The 19781-nt window shown below is 39.5% G+C and overlaps 1 protein-coding gene and 1 pseudogene across 3 annotated transcripts in view; one reads left to right on the forward strand and one right to left on the reverse strand.

The window, feature by feature from the left end:
• Window positions 1-19781, reverse strand: part of BTBD9 (BTB domain containing 9) — a 500550-nt gene that overhangs the window by 306344 nt on the left and 174425 nt on the right. The window lies entirely within an intron of this gene.
• Window positions 4574-19395, forward strand: LOC144582281 (small ribosomal subunit protein eS26 pseudogene; annotated as a pseudogene).

Consider the following 19781-nt stretch of genomic DNA (forward strand, 5'->3'; position numbering starts at 1 on the left):
GGTGTTGGCCAGGCTGGTCTCGAACTCCCGACCTCACGTGATCTGCCTGCCTTGGCCTCCCAAAGCGCTGGGATTACAGGCATGAGCCACCACACTTGGCCCCAATTCTAATTTGAATACATGTTGACATTAACATTCTCATTCAAGGAGTTTTTTATAAAAAGAAGGGTGCAGACAGATTTAAAAGCCTTGCTTGCATTCTCCACCCCTCAGCTTTATCATCAGTAAGAACAGCATCTCTGACTGATGGTTGTTGGCATTATTCAAGTCACAGAGTGATCTTCTCTCAGTATCCGTAAACAGAAAGTGCTATAAATCACAAGTCTACAATGATAATAGTTGTAGTCATAGGAATATGTATATGTACACCACTCTTCAATCACTCAGCTTTCTTGTGGCTTTCTGTGATATCTAAAGCAAGTCAGTTTTTCCTTATCCTCGTAAAGATGCAGAATCAAATGCAGTATCAAAAAGGGGTGGGTTGGTGATAATGCATATGAAGCATTTTTCTAATTAATACAAATTATAATAAACCCAAGGCTTAAAGAGTATGAATACATAAATACAGAGTCAACTATGACTATGTGTATATGTTTAAGATTGAAAGGTCAATGTGACACAAAGACAGAGGGAAACCAAAGATGCTAATGACAAAGCTCCCTTGGATGTACCCCACTGCCTCAGGGTAGCCATGGGAGGGTCAGAGCAGCTGGTAACTCCTGACAATAGAGAAAGGGGGTGGTCCTAGTCAGCATCTTACCCCTGTCCCTCATGGCTCTCGAGTTTATCAACTGTAGGATTTGTCAGCTCACAATGGTTTTCAGAGGAAGAAATACAGGATGATGCAAATACCTTATTTAGATTCATGTTCTCTCCCATTATTATTAATTTTTACTTCTATTCACTGAAAAGAAGACATGTGAAAATAATATATATCTTTTACTGGGTTTATTGTTATTTCTCTGAAAAGGAAAGACATTTTGAGAAAGACTGTGAAAACTGTAATACCCTTCCTACAAGTTTTCTGATGTGTTTCATCTTTAATCCTATACCCAAGACATATCTGTCTTACTTTGTAATGCTTGTAAAGATTCCAGGCTTTCTGCTTAGTACAGAGTTCACGTAGAGAAGAACGTTTCATTAATGATAATTAAGGTCAAAGATTATACTGAAATATTCAAGAGTAAACTAAAATACAATTTTTAAGGAGAGGACAGCATTGAAATAAGATCTCTGTATTTAGGCTTTGAAAAATCCAGTGGTCAAGTTTCCCATTCCCCACCCAGGCTTTTCTGGGTGGGGAATGGGAAAACAAAGAGAAAAGGCGAAGGAAAGGAAAAGGAAAGTATCCTATGTTGAAAGGTGACATGTCAGACTCAGTCTCAGATTTTAAGAAATCTTTTCAAGGTTACAGAGGGCTATATAAACGCTCAAGATGGAATTCTAATTTAAACAAAGCCTACTAGTTCCAAAACCCAGGGATCTCCTGGGATACGAAGGGAGGACATTTTCACCCACATCAACAGCACTTACTGAAGCTTGAAAAAATTTGCGGAAAGGATCTAGCTTGAAGAATACTACTACTTGATTCAGTAAGGACAAACAGGAAAGAAGAAAAGGAAAGAAAGAAGAAAAGAGAGGAGGAAGGAAAGAAGGAAAGAAGGCAGGAGGGAGGGAGGGAGGGAGGAAAAGCAATATGGCAATTTCGTACATAAAAACTGCTTTCACATACTTTGGATCCTCAGCATAAGGCTGGGCAGCAGAAAAACCGTTGAAGAGGAGAAATGGTGCAAGGTGTAGACTGTAGCTGACAGTCTTTCAGAGCTAAGATGGCAAGCAGATAATTCTAATTCTCTGGCAGGGGCATGTGAGTGATGGGACAGCGAGCGCATGTGTTCAGTGGAGGAAGAAATAAAAAGCACTAATCAAAACATCTCCTGTTTCTACCAACAAGGCAACACTTTCCAATATAAACACTACTAGAAAATAAACCTTTTAGTCATTCAGGTCTCGATTATACGGACAGATTCCTTTCCTTTGGAAACTACAAGGAAGGGTGAAAGTTTATTCTTTCAATCTTACAAGTATATTTATTGAGCATTCACTCTGTACCAGGTACAGTTCTAGGTGCTAGAGAGCTTCATTTTAGTGGGGAAAGATAGAGACAATAGATTAAAAAGACAAAACAAATTAGTAAAATATATTTGGTATGTGGTGATTAATATTATGAAGAAAAACAAAACTGAAGGAAGACAGATGCTTGGCCTTACTAAGGCCTTACTGAGAACACAGAATAGAAGTAGAGACCTGAAGGAAGTGAGGAAACAAGCCATGGAGATATCTGGAGAAAAGAGCTGCCAACAGAGGGAACAGCAAGTTCAAACGTCCTGTGGCAAAACTCTGTGCCTTGTGTGTTCAGGAACAGCAAAGCATGTCCTGGAGTGAAGAAAACAAGGAAGAGAGTGGAGTGAGACAGTCCAAGAGAAAACAGGGTACCTGATAATGTGGGGTCTTGCAGGCTTGTGTAGCAACTGTGACTTTTATTTTGTTTTTTTGTTTTTTTGAGACTGAGTTTTGCTTTTGTCGCCCAGGCTGGAGTGCAATGGTGCAATCTCAGCTCACTGCAACCTCAACCTCCCAGGTTCAAGCGATTCTCCTGCCTCAGTCTCCCAAGTAGCTGGGATTACAGGTGCATACCATCACTTCCGGCTAATTTTTTTTTTTTTTGTATTTTTAGTAGAAAGGGGGTTTCACCATGTTGGTCAGACTGGTGTTGAACTCCTGACCTCCAGTGATCTGCCTGTCTTAGCCTCCCAGGGTACTGGGATTACAAGTGTGAGCCACTACGCCCGGCCTGTTTTGTTTTGTTTTTGAGACAGTCTCGCTCTGTTGCCTAGGCTAGAAGGCAGTGACACAATCTCTGTTCACTGCAACCTCTGCCTCCCAGGCTCAAGCGATTCTCCTGTCTCAGCCTCCCAAGTAGCTGGGATTACAGGCACCCACAACCATGGCCATCTAATTTTTGTATTTTTAGTAGGGATGGGGTTTCATCATGTTGGCCAGGCTGGTTTCGAACTCCTGACCTCAAATAATCTGCTGCCTTAGTCTCCCAAAGTGCTGGGATTATAGGCGTGAGCTACTGCGCTTGGCCACAACTGTGACTTTTAATTTGGGCTTCAATTTTAACAGCTCACTGCAGCCTCAAACTCCTGGGCTCAAGGGATCCTCACTCTTCAACCTCCTGGAGTAGCTGCTACTATAGGCACATATCTACTGTGACATGTTCTGGAAATATTCTGAAGGTGAGAACTAACAGAACTTGCTGGCAGATTAGATGAGGGATATGACAGAATGATGGCCCAAGCAAGACATTGGAATTACTATCTAGCAAACTCCTGAAGACTACAGAAGATAGGGGACTGTAGAGGCTAGCTCAGGAGTATGGCCTTGTTTATGTTAAGTTTCAGAATCCTATTAAACATTCAAGTAAAAGTGTCAAATAGGCTGCTGAATTTATGAAGCTGGATTTCAAGGGAGAAGTCTGAGCTGGATATATAGATTTGGGAGTGTTCAGCATAGAAATGGTTCAAAAGCCTTTTAGAGATCACCAAATTTGAGCAAGTGTATGTAGAGAAGAAAAGAGGGTCACAGATGAAGGCCAGGGCACTTCCGTTTTAGAGGTCGTGGGAGAAGGAGGAACTGGCAAACAGACTATGCAGGAACAGCCAGTAGGGTAGGAAGAAACCAGGGAAGACTGGTGTCCTGGAAGTCATGTAAATGACATCTTTCAAGGAGCAGGGTGTTAATAACTGAACCCTGTGCTGCTGCTAAGTGAAGCAAGACAAGGACGTGGAACAAACTACTGGGCTCAGCACTGTAATAATAATTGGTGACCTTGATAAGAGCAGTGTAAAGGTATAAGTGAGGGGAGGCCTGTTTGAAATAGGTTTGAGAGAGAACATGACAATTTTTGGACAACTTTCTTTTTCAAACATTCTTAGATAAGCTTTTAAAATTCTTCCATCAAGTCCCTTACAAATTGTAAAAAGCAAGCAACATTAATATGAATTAAATGTTTAGTGTGTATTATAGTAACATTACTTTTAGGTAGGTCAAATTTATGGCATAATTGACATATCATATTTTAATGTGTTGAATGTCTACTTTATAATGTATTAGGGCCTTCTGTACCACATATACTAATTAAAGATTTATGGATATTTTATAAAACTTTTAAGGTAGAGATAATGAGCGACAGTAGATACAACATTGGTCAGGGAGCCAGGAGATCTGGGTTTTCTAATACATTATTGGCCAAATCTAGAATTTTTTTGATACTGACTACTAAGTTAGCAAAGTAATTTGCACTTATATTTTTCCTCTAGGAAAACATAATCCATTTTATCATATGCTTCCCAGAAACACCCTGTGAAGAAATGGAGAAGCTGGCAATAAACAGAATCACAACCCCGAGGGTAAATTCCATAGAATTTAGAGCTAACACTAAGGTAAAAGAGAAACTTTCTAAGGAGCACAGAAACACTGGATGACCCAATTCTAGGCCCAAAGCGTTATGGGGTTGCTGGCCAAGGTAGCCTGTGACCCCAAAAGGGTCAGTTTAGAGGTCCTGCTTCTAGGTAAAGGGGTAAGAATGTGTTCTCGGGTGGCAGTAGATCCTCTGGAGGGACCTAGCCCCTTCCCACTTGTTTGCCGATTCCTACAATTTTGTGGATCAGGAGATGGCTGCAGGAGGCTTATGAATACAGAATCCTATACGAGATACTATAGAGAGTTACAGAGAAGAAAACTTATCACCTTGTCCTGGGAGAATTTTTTGTTTTACAGACGGGATCTTGCTCTGTCGCCCAGACTGGACAACACAAGCCTATCATGGCTCACTGCAGCCTTGAACATCTGGGTACAAGAGATCCTCCCACCTCACCTTCAGGAGTAGCTAGGACTACAGGCACACGCTAATGCCTGGATAGTTTAAAAAAATTTTTTTTTTTTTTCGTAAAAACGGATCTCACTTTGTTGCTCAGACTGGTCTTAAACTCCTGGGCTCAAGTGATCCTCCCACCTTGGTCTCCAAAAGCATTGGGATTAAAGGTATGAGCCACCACATCCAGCCTCTGGGAGATATTAAGAAAGCAATAATAGTTGGCATTTATTGAGCTTTTACTGTGTGCCAGATACTATTCTAAGTGCTTTACGCATATTACCTCATTATTCCTGACAGCAACCTATGAAGTAGATGTTATCAACAGTCCAATTTTACATATGGCACAAACAAAAGTTAAAGTCATACAGTTATACCTAAAGGGAAACAATAAGAAAGTACAGAGCTGAGAGATAACCCAGTCTGGTTCTACAGCCCTCTTTTATGCATGAAGCCTTCCTCTGAAAATTCCTGAGATGGTACAAGTTCCTATTTAAAGGGACCAGAAAAAACTATAGCGAGAGAATAGCTTCCCAGTACTGGAATGCATAGAAATACATACACAAAATCACAGTGCCTTCATAATGCTGATGTTGGTGAGATGGTTTTTGTTAGACTCCATTGCTATACTGTGGGGACTACATTTAGCCTGTGAACTCATATAATAGAGTCTTGGCAGGGTGTAGTGGCTCACACCTGTAATCCCTGCACTTTGGGAGGCCAAGGCAGGCAGATCATGAGGCCAGGAGTTCATGACAGACTGGCCAACAGAGTGAAACCCCATCTCTACTAAAAATACAAAAATTAGCCTTGCATGGTGACGCATGCCTGTGGTCCCAGTTACATGGGAAGCTGAGGCAGGAGAATTGCTTGAACCCAGGAGGCAGAGGTTGCAGTGAGCTGAAATCCCACCACTGCACTCTAGCCTGGGCAACAGAGTGAGGTGCTGTCTCAGGAAAAAAAAAAAAAAAAGAAAAAAAAAAACCCATTGAGTCTTACTATATATATATTTAAAATAAAAACTGAAGTAGTAAGTACATGGAGAGGAAGAATACACCCAAAGATGTTAATATGATGCCCCCAGAAGCTTCAGCCAGTCCACATTGTTCAACAACAAATGTCCCTCCTGTGAAGAAGGAAAGTTGGAGGTCATATAGAACAGTCTCATTTGTGCTGCTTTTTTTTTTTGAGTTTTGCTCTTGTTGCCCAGGCTGGAGTGCAACAGCGCCATCTCAGCTCACTGCAACCTCCGCCTCCGGGTTTCAAGCGATTCTCTTTCCTCACCCTCCTGAGTAACTGGGATTATAGGCATGTACCACCATGCTCAGCTAATTTTATATTTTTAGTAGAGACAGCGTTTCTCCATGATGGTCAGGCTAGTCTCAAACTCCTAACCTCAGGTGATCCGCCCACCTTGGCCTCCCACAGTGCCAGGTGTGAGCCACTGTGCCCGGCTTGTTTTTTTTTTTTTTTGAGACACAGTTTCGCTCTTGTTGCCCAGGCTAGAATGCAATGGCACAATCTCGGCTCACCACAATCTCCGCCTCCCAGTTTCAAGTGATTCTCCTGCCTCAGCCTCCAGAGCAGCTGGGATTACAGGTGCATGCCACCATGCCCAGCTAATTTTGTATTTTTAGTAGAGATGGGGTTTCTCCATGTTGGTCAGGCTGGTCTTGAACTCCTGACCTCAGGTGATCCGCTTACCTCGGCCTCCCAGAGTGCTGGGATTAAAGGTGTGAGCCACCGAGCTCAGCCCATTTGTGCTCTTAAACATAAAAGGGGCTGGGCGCGGAGGCTGAAGCCTGTAATCCCAGCACTTTGAGAGGCCAAGGCGGGTGGATCATGAGGTCAAGAGATCGAGACCATCCTGGTCAACATGGTGAAACCCTGCCTCTACTAAAAATACAAAAAATTAGCTGCGCATGGTGGCACATGCCTGTAATCCCAGCTACTCAGGAGGCTGAGGCAGGAGAATTGCCTGAACCCAGGAGGCGGAGGTTGCGATGAGCCGAGATCGCGCCATTGCACTCCAGCCTGGGTAACCAGAGCGAAACTCCATCTCAAAAAAAAAAAAAAACCATAAAAGGATCATGGATTAAAAAAGAAATTGTTGTAATCCCAGCACTTTGGGAGGCCGAGGCAGGTGGATCACGAGGTCAAGAGATCGAGACCATCCTGGTCAACATGGTGAAACCCCGTCTCTACTAAAAATACAAAAATTAGCTGGGCATGGTGGCGCGTGCCTGTAATCTCAGCTACTCAGGAGGCTGAGGCAGGAGAATTGCCTGAACCCAGTAGGCGGAGTTGTCAATGCACTCCAGTCTGGGTAACAAGAGCAAAACTCCGTCTCAAAAAAAAAAAAAAAAAAAAAAATTGTAAGAAACTTAAGCTAGACAGAATCATCTTAATTTCTGCTATGTTTGTGAAGCAAATATTGACTTAGCAGGCAAATGGGTTGTGGTGGTATAACTTTGTAACACAATGGACCATATGAACAATTTAACAAACAAAACTGGAATTCTATACTAACTTTATCAGAGAAGAAGAAAAATTTAGGCTGCTGTGAGGGGAATCAACAGGGCCTGAAACCCTGACATTGACAGATAAATGTTCTTTGTAAACAGAAAAGCAAATATATAACACACTTAAGATTAGTTTAGAATGGTCCTGCTTCTAGGTGAAGGGGGTGAGAATATGTTTTCCCTGGATCAACTTTCCACACCTCACTGCCTAGAGATGTGTTACCACCTAACTGTTCACTTTTGTTTCTGTCATGTGTTTTCATGTTTATTTCACAATGCATACCCTGCCGCTGTCTCACTCTACCCTTATTCTGGCATATCCACTCATATTTCCCAATTTCCCACTGTACAGTGCTACCTCTTCCTCTCTCCTCCAACACAGCTTCTCCACCATTCTCTCTCATTATAGGGATTAGCAAGCACTTAGCTGCTCGAGCCAAAAATCCGGAAACTGGCCTTGAACACACTCTCTTTGTCTGTCTGTCTGTCTCTCTCTGTCTCTCTCTCTCACGCACATGCACACTCTCATTGCCACCTCTTACCCACATGCACACATCCAATTAATCGCCAAGTCCTACACTGGCTTCCTTCTAAATCTCTCAAATCTATTTACATCTCCTGCCTCTGTTGCTACCACCTTAGTCCCCTAGCTAGGTGGACTAACTACCACCTATCACCTCTTCTCTCACCAAAATTACTCAGCAGTCTCCTTACTGGTCTCCCGATCTACTCCTAGGTCTCTCTAATCCACTCCACACCTCTGCCCAGAGGCATAATTCTTCAAAACGGAGTGGTTTTGAAAGACACAAATCTGCTTGTGTCATTCCCCTGCTTAACATGGTTTCCTGCCTCTACCCGTTGCATCAGTGTGACCTCATCTGCTCTTGCCCTTGGTCTCTGTGCTCTGTTCTTAACAGGCTTCTCCCAGTTCTTCACACGGGGTACCTGCTCACTAAGCTCCAGGCCTTCTTTGTCCATACCTTTCACCCTTCTTTGTCTATCTCAGCTCTAATGACAAAGAGCCAGCATTAACCATCTAGAAGAGGTTAAATCCCCTGGCCATATGCCTCCATTGAATGTTTTGTGCTTTCCTTCAATGACTGTCTATTTCATGGGAACAAAAACTCTGAGAACAGGGATCAGTCATGTCTGTCTTATTCACTACGGTAAATACCTAGAGTCAGCACGGTGCCTGGCATGCTTGATAAATATTTTGTGAACTTATTCCAGAATCATAAAAGAATCATATGGCTGGATGGAAATTTCTTGGTTACTTAGTCTAGCCCTTTGCTGAGACATCAATCCTCCTCCTCTACAGAATTGGAGTATTTCTTATAGCATATAGAATAGTTAACAAATAGTAATAAAGAAAATGGTCTGCTATAAAAAAATGTAAAGTACCCTATAGCCTAGTGATTATGAGCTTGGACTCTGGAGCAAGACCACCCGAGTTAAAATCCTGGCTTTTCTACTTACTAGTCATATGATTTTGGGCTTCTTACTTAACCCCTCTGTGCTTCAAATTCCACATCTGTAAAATGGGGATAAAATGGTACCTTTTTCATAGGACTGCCAAGAGGATTATATAGACTGTTATGTTGGTGTTAGCTACTATTATTATTACTTGGTTTTATATTACATGTATGCCACAATTTAAATGTTAAAAGAGCTTTATGGAAATGGGCTGACTTGTCAAATACAGTGCTAAAAAGTTACTTGCCCCCCATAGTAACTTTTCACTAACTACAAGAAAATTCATTCATTTATTCATACATAATTAGAGTCATTATTTCTACTTATTGATATCCAGATCTAGTTCTCTTCCCTTTGTATACAAGGAAGACTAAATTTCCTATTCCTCTTTGGCTAGCTGGGGCCATGTAAATTGTGAGTAGGAGGGGGTAGGAGTCATGTCTGAGCTGGAATATTTAATTGCCAGAGTGAGACCCTCCAGAGCTCTTTTTCCCCGGCTCTGTGATCATGGAAGCATGTATTGAGTCTCTGTCAGCATGGGTCCCTGAGTAACTACAATGAGCAAAGACCCTACCAATTCTATGTTGTATGACTGAGAAATATGGCACTAAGATTTTAGAATTGTCTATAATTATCGTATCACCTACCCTATTCTGACTGATATAATAACATCTGCAGGTGATTACTTTCTTAATCAATCCATAGGAGAGGAAACCTGGATAGGATTCTTTCATCTTAACAATTTTTCTGTTGACTGCCCTCATATTTGACCAGAGTCAAGCTGAAGAGTTTAATAAAAGGCTGGAGAAAGTCAATGTCTACCAGGAAGGGTACTCACCAACCAGTGGCTATCAAGGTAAGGTAAGATGTGTCAGCCTGAAAGAGAGTTAGTGTGGTCCAGCAAAGTCTCCTCCAAGTCATACTGTCTAGTATTATCATTATTATTCTTAAGTATTACATATTCAAAGAATACAGGAGATTCTATTTGTTTATGAAAGATATTCCTAAAATAGACTTGTTAAAAAAAAAATCTTCTTTTTGGGTATCTGTCTCATTACAGCTTTTTCATTAAATACTGACACAAATTTAAAAAGAAAAATCTCTAAATGACTACATATTGAAATAAAAAATGGCATCACCGGATCTTAAAAATGAATATGTGGAATTTACAATTCCAGAAGACATTTGTATTGATACTGTTACCATATAATCTAGCAAGATAAGTATGGTGGGAGGGACAAAGGGCTACATGCTTATCTCTTGACTAATATAAGTTACTGAGAGGCTAAATATAGCCTATCATGCCAAGTACTGCTGAAAAGGAAAAAAAAATTAGAAAACTTATTTCTAGAAGTACACAATTTAGACGTTAGTAGAAAGAGTATATTAAATGTTTTTAATGCAATTTCTATCCCCCTAGACAGAGGCCTTGCTGGTCCTCTGAGGAAAGTTCTCACTGAACCCAAGGGTAAAACATTAGAGCAAAAAAAAAAAAGTGAGACATGTGAGTAGTGAGGGCTCCAGTCACATGGCTCAGATAACTGAGGACTTGCCACTTTCTAGCAGAAGTACGTGTCCAGCTGAAGATACAGCACATTCAGTCAGTGTAAACCATCACAAGAGACTGACCACAGAAAGGCAGCCTTTTTAAATGCACCCTGTCCTTCTGCCATGTAGCACAGTTAATCATAACTAAACAACTAGTTTTATAAGGATTTGTTGAGAGTCTGTCTCTAGCAGTGGAATATAAGGTAGCTGTTTACTTTTGTTTCGGTCATGTGTTTTCACATTCATTTTGCAAGGCATGCCCTGCTCCTTTCTCTCTCTCCCCTTATTTCGGCATGTCCACTTGTATTTTCCATTGTTTCATGGAACGATCCTACTCACCACTGACACTTGCCATTTATTGAGTGGTAACTCTATGTCAGGCACTGATATAAATTTTTACATTTATGATTTCACCTAATCCTGGCAATAATTATGAGGTAGGGTCCAGCTTTAGCCATATTTTATAGACAGGGAAATTGAGGCTTAAACAAGTAGCTTACCTCAGGTCATATAGTTGAACTTGAACCCGGTTTGTTGGACGTCAAAGCAAATGCTCACTATACTATTCTAAACAGGCAGAGTGGGATCAATCTCTCTAGCATGTACTGCAAAGTTCTAAAGTGAAACCCTGCATAAAAATCTAGACAAATTAAACCAGGGCAGGCAAAATTCCTGTGCACATGGCTAATTAGAAAGTCTAAATGATCCTCAAAACTTCCCTGGTTTAAAAAAAATCAATAGTAATAATTCTTCAATGCTCCACTCATATTTTCTTCTTTAATAGCATTTTATAACTCATCAAACAATTGTCATTGCCTCGTACCTGACCACAGTTTTTGTATTTTAGCAAGTAAATGAAAATATATCAAGATCTGTAAATGCTGACTAGAACTGAGGGAAAATGCTTCAGTAGGGTGAAGATTCCGAAAAATCCTGCTGGTTTGTCAACATGGAAACATGCATGACCCATCAATTAGAGATACAGAATTTGGGTCAGTGTATATAGCAATTCATTACAATTTGGCTGTCAATTGTGGGATCAGAAAAATGAGAAGAGGCTCAAGGGACTTTTCAATCATCTGATATAACAAGCAACAAACAAAAGACATTGCAAATAATTCAGCAAAGTCAAAAAGAACCTTAAACATTAGTAATATTTGGAAACTATGACTGTGTTCATGTTAAGCCCACTGACATCCTTATTCTAGAAGAAAACCACCAGCAGGAGAAGAAACAAGAACTCTAACAGTCATCAACAAATTACAATTTTGCTAAAGAGTGAGAAAGTGGGAAAAATTCAAGGATGTTACAGTACAGACTGTGCAATCATACTGAACTTTGACACAAAAGAGCTAATTACTAGACGGCTTTTCTCAATAATTGAGATTAAAAAGCAATAAAAAATACGGAGCTGTGTGCCTCAGGAAAAAGAAAAAACCCTGTATCTCTTCCTTCTTTTGCCCTATTCACCAGCCTCTTTATTGGAAGAAGACCGTACAATATAGTTTATTATGTCAGAAAAACATCCCATCTTGACACGATTGATATTTAAGCTTTTCCAGGTAAAATTAAGGAAGCTGGTGGAATACAAAAAGTAAATTAAAATTTTAGTCATAGGATGAATGAAGACTGAAGGAAGATATGTGAACATTCTTTAGTCCTTGTTCAATAGGTTTAAAATAGACTTCTGGACCTATATTCACGTAACTCTCCAAAAGGCAGTTTATGATTTAAATTCAGCTTGTTCAGTTGCAGCTCTGGTTAACTGCAGAGCTCAAGTTTTTTTACAGTAATCAGGGTGTGCCAAGGGTCATACAGGAGGAACCAAAGGGACAGAAATGGCAAACTTTGCTTCATTCCCATTCAAAGCCCCTCTTCTGCAATCAAAATTCTCCAGAATAGTGCATCATGTTGTCCCACCTGAAAGTACCTGGGATGAGGGAAAAGCACAGATAATCTCTCTAACCTGACACATACAAAATCCTTATCAACTGAGAAAAGGTGGAGGAAAAGAGAAGAAGAAGGGAGAAAGAATACAATGTAAGACGGAAGATGAAGGTGGGAGATAAATATTTTTATAAGCCAAGATACAGAGTAAAGTTAAACATGGAAGGAAAAAGGACAAAGACAATATTCTAGCTCATTATATTCCATTCTAAAATTTAGTAGCTGACAACTACCAAGCACACTAAAGGCCAGTTCCTATCCCATTCTTTTTTTTGCAGGCATATAAACTTTTCTTTCCTTTTCTTTTTCTTTTTTTGAGACAGAGTCTCATTCTGTCTCTGAGCACCAAGCTGGAGTGCAGTGGTGCGATCTTAGCTCACTGCAACCTCTGTCTCTTGGGTTCAAGAGATTCTCATGCTGCAGCCTCCTGTGTAGCTGGGATTATAGGTGTGCGCCATCATGCTTGGCTAATTTTTGTATTTTCAGTAGAGACAGGGTTGGCCATGTTAGCCAGGCTGGTCTCGAACTCCTGGCCTCAAGTGATCCACCAGCCTTGGCCTCCCAAAGTGCTGGGATTACAGGCATGAGCCACCACACCCAGCCCCTTTTGGTGGCATATAATCTCTTAATAAAGGTTATTTCACTCAGCCCCTTGACCGCAGATTTCCATTACAGTATTTATGAGGACCATATGAGAAAATAATTGATATAACCACATGGCCCATCTGGGCACTATTCACTTAGAACTCAGAGACCCTGAAGTAATAGTGTTTAGTTCTGGGTGCTACACTTTACAAAGGTCATAAAAAAAAACTGGAATATAGTCAGAGGCAAATGTTGAGGATAGGAAAAGAACTCAAAACCAAAACAACTGAGGACCTGGATGTGTTCAGCTTACAGAAGAGAGACTTTCCAACACTTGAAGGGCTCTCATAAAACCTGGTTACTGTTTTCTGTATCCTCAAGGGGGAAGAGCTAATATCACAGGTAAATAAATTTCAGCTCAATAAAAGGAAAAAGCTTTCTAAGCAGCAAGTCTACTCAAAGAAAGAATAGGATGCCTCAAAAGACAGATTGTCACCTGGAATAGCCAAAGCAATCTTGAGCAAAAAGAACAACACTGGAAGCCTCACACTATCTGATTTCAAAATATTCTACAAAGCTACAGTAACCAAAACAGCATGGTTCTGGCATAAAAATAGACACACAGACCAGTGGAACAGAATAGAGACCCTGGAAATAAATCCACGTATTTATAGCCAACACATTTTTTACTAAAGTGACAAGAATATACAATGGGGAAAGGGCAGTCTCTTTAAAAAAAATGATGCTGAGAAAACTAGCTATCTAAACACAAAAGAATGAAATTAGACCCTTATTTCTCACCACATATAAAAATAAACTCAGCTGAATGCAGTAGCTTGTGCCTGTAATCACAACACTTTGGGAGGACAAGGTGGGAGGATCGCTTGAGACCAAGAGTTTGAGACCAGCCTGGGCAACATAGTGAGACCTTATCTCTATTTTTTTAAAAAAGAAAAAAACAGATAAAAATCAACTCAAAATGGATTGAGGATTTAAATGTAAGACCTGAAATCATAAAACTACTAGAAGAAAACATAAGGGCAAAGCTCCATGACATTAGTCTGGGCAATGATTTTCTAGATATGACCTCAAAAGCACAGCCGACAAAGGTAAATAAATATAAACAAATGGGATTGCTTCAAACTAAAAAGCTTCTTCTCCACTCCTATGCTCATTCCAGTATTATTCATAATAGCTAAGATATGGAATCAACCTAAGTGCCCATCAACAAATGAATGGATAAAAAAATGTGATCTATATATATATAGATATAGATAGATAAATGGAATAGTATTCATCCATAAAAAGAAGGAAATCCTGCTATTTAGATGAGTCTGAAGGACATTATGTCAAGTGAAATAAGCCAGGCCAAAAAGACAAATACTGCAGGATTTCACTCTCATGTAGAATCTAAAAAAGGTGATCTTATAGAAGTACAGAGTAAAATGGTGATTACCAGAGGCTGGGGTGTTTAGCAGGGAATAGGGGATGGGGAAATGTTGATCGAAGAATACATATTTACAATTAGACAAAAAGAAAAAGGTCAAGAGATCTACTGCATAGCACAGTAACTACAGCTAATGATGATTTATGGCATTCTTGAAAAACGCTGAGAGAGTGGATGTCATGTGTTCTCACCACAAAAATGATAACCATGTAAGATAATGCATTAGTTAGCTTGATTTACCATTCCATCAGGTATAATACTTCAAAATATCATGTTGTGCATGATAAATACACACAATTTTATGGGTCAACCAAAAATAAAGAAAGAAAAAAAGAAGATGGTGACAGAGTCCCAGTTCAGGCAACAGGGAGACAACTACTTAGCAGAGGTGCTTAGAGAGAGGTTTAAGTCCTAACTGAATGTCTGGGATCAGGTTAGTGCTTCTCTAAGTATCGTTCTAGGACAAACTAAATTAGAACCACTGGCTTAGAAGTTCAGAAAATAATGCAGGTTCCTGAATCACTCTCTGGGTTCCGTGACTCAGAAGGGGACAAAATTTGGAATGTGCATTTTAACAAGTTTGCCAGGTGATTCAAACGTACACTCAAGATTAATAACTAGACTAGTTGACCTTTGAAACTTCATTTATCCCTTATCCTCTAATATCACTAAGCTGTCCAAATAGTTTCTCTGCTTTGATAATTTTATTTGTTGCTTCTGTGAGAAACTTATCCTAACTCAGGTTTCACTAACTTCTTCTCTGTCTATTGAAAGTCTACCCACTCCTTCAAGATGAGCTAAAATGAATAAGTGATTCTTTTCTGCTTTTCCAATCACATATGATCCCCATTACTCAACCTGCGTATCACTACTTTGTACTACATCAATGGAACTTCTTACTGCACTATGGAGTTAATAATACTCACCTATCACTAAAAATACTTTGAGGGAAGGATCTCTGTCTCATTCCCCATTTTATTCTCATTGCCTAGCCACATACTTTGTTATAAACATAACTTGACAAATATTTGCTCAACGAATAAATGTCTTATAGTATAGATATTTTGTGCTTACCAAAGTGTAAGTTCTTTGAAGACAGGTGCTCATCTCTATCACTGTGGTCCTAGCACAGTGCATAGATAGACAAGAAGGTCTGATAAACCTTGACTTAAACTAACTGATGAGTAACTGACATTTTCTTTTGGGGTTCTCAGGTAATGAGAAATTTTTACAAACGGTTGTCTCAGATAGTAGCCACTATTACCTCTTATAACTCCCACTAGCCTTAGATGTATACCTTCATACTGTTTGAAAATGGCAAACATTGTTGCAGAAGAGAGGCAAAAGAGCAAAGACTCCTTTCTATAGAACAAGGACGGTGGTGACCACATATGAAGATGATGATAGGGCCCAAGTACCATGTTTACTCTACTACTAGTATTTGTTGCCAAGTCTTGATTCATCCTTGATAATTTATTTTCTATCCACCTTTTTCATTCTCATCTGACACTGACTGTTCTATGACCTGCACTCTGGAAAGTCACTATCAAGTTTCTAATAATCAAAACCAATGGTCATTGATCCTTGGGGTTTGCAAAGAAGTTTTAGTTCATGTACCTGAAAAATATTGCCTGTAGTGTCCTTGAGGAGAGAAGACCTAGATGTATTTTACAATGTAAGTATCTTAAGAACTAAAAATTTTAAGTCTTCATTCTTTCAAAACCTTAAAAAGTCCTCAGCCCTTCCAGTGTAGAAGGGCTCTTTTACCTTATGCTTTTAATTGGAACTATCCTATCTGGTTCCAACCTCTACTCTCTGTTCCCTTTCTCCACTTTGTCCTTACAGATAACAGTAACAGGAACGGTACTTCTACTAATAATAACTATCATTAATTGATATCACTAAACTACGTATTTTACAAACTGGTTAATTTTTATAAGACTATTGTATTATTCTCCCTATTTTCAAATGAGGATTCTTATGACCCCAAAAGGTCAGGTAACTCAGTCCCCAAAAGTACACCTTTACTAAGGGATTAATCTGGGATTCCAACCCATAGCTATTTCGTTCCAAAGTCAATACAGTGTACCACTATACTATGCTGTCTCTTAATAACATTAATAACTTTAATTACTATTGCAATCATTTTGAAACTTTGAAATTGCTAAGTTTAACAAAAGCCATGTTTTAGTAAGATAAATCTAGTGGTGATGTTCAAGATGGATAGGAAGGAAATTAACTGGAGGTTGGAAAACCAATTAAAGATGTAATAATTTAGGCATGAGTCCATAATGGTCTACACTAGGATGCTGGCAATGAGAATCGAAAAAAAAAAGATGAATATAGGAGAAATTATGAGAGATGAATCAAAAGAACTTGGCAACTGCTTAAACAGATGAAGAGAGGAAAGGAATCAAAGCTGATTTAAATTATAAGTCTGTGTGACTAAGAAACAAAAGGAGTGCCATGAAGTGAAAAATCAGTAAAACGAGGATAAGATCAGAGTTTATGGGGGAGAAAAATGATAAATTTCTTATTACTATTATTGAAAGTAAAACAACGATATGACTTAGATGTAGGAAGGTGTTCACTTTACAATACATCTATCTTTAAAATAAGAGTAAAAATACTGTTCTGACTTTTCCTTAATATGATGCTTAAAGTGAGGAAAAGGATATCAATTCACCTAAGAACACAGATCTCTGACTGGAGCAAATACTATTGTTTTCCTCGTATGCAGTCCCTTTCTATTCCTAACTCGTAAAAAGTGCAATGCCTGCAAATTGCAACACCATTCATTCAAAGGAGATAGCTAATAGGTCTCATCTGTTTGGCTAGAAAGCGTGTAACAGGTCCTTCATAAGGAGACCACAGACAATAGTTTGAGTGAAAATTTATGCAAAGTAACAGATTAGTAATAGTTTTACACCAGCAGGGCTTCATGTCTCATTATTTTATACAGACCACTAATAGAGTTTAGTATTAGAATTTGAAAAGGAACAGAAAATAGAAAGCTCTCTCCGTAGAATTTATTGTCATCTTTCAGCTATTATGGGTTTCATTATGGATTTCTATTCCAAGGCGTTATTCTTTGTTTTATTTTCAAAATGTGGCTCATACTTTTAAAATGACTTTCTGGGAAACCTCTATATTTGCATGAATTCAAATGAAGCTCCGTTCTCTGTTGTCATCATTCTGCTTAGCAGCTTGTTACATATTTTATAGGGTTAGGAAGTGATGAACAATGGACTCCTCTACGGCATTCCATAAAACAACAAAATCACCAGTAAGGCTCAGCAAAGTAAACATCCAGAGTGCTTTTAAGTATTTGGTTTTATCGTTTTTAAATGACAAGTTAAAAAAAAATGCTATGATGTAGTTGAGGATGTAGCTACGGCAACACCCCTCTGACTGAGGACAGGCTGACGACTGGATAGATTCTCTGTGAAGAATGCCCCTTAGTTACGTAGCTCTTCAACATTCTTTTATGATATCCACTGGAACATCAAATGTCCCTCTGCATATCATCCCAAATGGAGAGAGAAGATGATAGAAGGAATTAAAATGCTACAACTGCTGGCGGGGCGCAGTGGCTCACGCCTGTAATCTCAGCACTTTGGGAGGCTGAGGTGGGTGGATCACGAGGTCAAGAGATCGAGACCATCCAGGTCAACATGGTGAAACCCCGTCTCTACTAAAAAATTAGCTGGACATGGTGGTGCATGCCTGTAGTCCAAGCTACTCGGGAGGCTGAGGCAGGAGAATTGCTTGAACCCAAGAGGCGGAGGTTGTGGTGAGCCAAGCCAAGCCGAGATCGCCCTATTGCACTCCAGCCTGGGTAACAAGAGCAAAACTCCATCTCAAAAAAAAAAAAAAAAAAAAAGCTACAACTGCAATAACTGCTATATAAATAAATCAAGTTGCTTTTTGGAAGAAGATATCAAAAATGGAATAAGTTTCAAATAGTGTAAGAATGTTGAAGACACATTCCGAATCCAAACCTGTATTCTATATACTCAAGAAATAGAGCCATATACACCAGGTCATACATCAGGACAAGTGGTTCCTTTTTGTTGAGGGAGATAATAGCAAAATAAATGCTAGGAAGTTTTTCAAAGGAGATCAAAAGGTGCAGTGATTAATGACTCTGATGTGCTTCAAAATGAAAATTCTTCAGCAAGTAGGTCTGGGTTTTAAGTAATTAACCTAACACTTGAACAATGGATTGTTACAAAATATAATGAAGTATAAAACACTGTCTGATAAATGTTAACTCAATGTTCACGTCCTCTAGTGGACACAGATATTTTATTGATTGCATATGAGGACAAATTCTTTAAAAATGGGAGAAATATTTTATTATACACCTAAATAGTTGAATTATTTTTGAGGCTAAAGACCTTAAAGTTTACATATGGAATGTTGAATCGTAAAGCACAGAAAACTGCCCCATTCTTAAGAAAATTCAACCTTAAAGACATCTTTTGCTCTCTCCAGTCCCTGCCTCCAAGATGACAAAGAAAAAAAGTAAAATGGTCGTGCCAAAAAGGGCTGTGCCCACATGCAGCCTATTCGCTGCATGAACTGTGCCTGATGCATGCCCAAGGACAAGGCCATTAAGAAATTCGTCATTCGAAACATAGTGGAGGCCAAAGCAGTCAGGAACATTTCTGAAATGAGCGTCTTTGATGCCTATGCACTTCCCAAGTTGTAGAAGAAGCTACATTACTGTGTGAGTTGTGCAATTCACAGCAAAGTCATCAGGAATCGATTTCGTGAAGCCCGCAAGGACCGAACACCCCCACCCCAAATTGGACCTGCAGGTGCTACCCCACAAGCCCCACCAAAACCCATGTAAGGAGCTGCGTCCTTAAAAGATTGAAGACGGACTATTACCTGGAGAAAAATAAAACGGAAATTAGACTTTAAAAAAAATATTTTCACAGTGGTTTTTAAGAAGTATCATTACCATAATTAAATATATTATTTGTGGTAGCTCATGCCTGTAATCCTAGCACTTAGGAGGAGGACACATGAGGCTCGCTTGAGGACACAAGTTTGAGACTAGCCCGGACAAAACAGTAAAACCTCATCTCTACAAAAAATTTTTAAAATGTGGGGCTTGGTGGTGTGTGCCTGTTGTCCTGGCTATCTGAGAGGCTAAGATGGGAGAACTGCTTGAACCCAGAGGTTTGAGGCTGCAGTGAGTTATGAATGATCATGCTACTGCATTCCAGCTTAGGAGACAGAGCAAGACTGTCTCTTTAAAATAAATTAAATTGAATTAAATACTGGAAATAATAATTCCAATTCATGATAA

This window comes from Callithrix jacchus, chromosome 4 (genome assembly GCF_049354715.1).
Source record: "Callithrix jacchus isolate 240 chromosome 4, calJac240_pri, whole genome shotgun sequence".
Taxonomy (NCBI): Eukaryota; Metazoa; Chordata; class Mammalia; order Primates; family Cebidae; genus Callithrix; species Callithrix jacchus.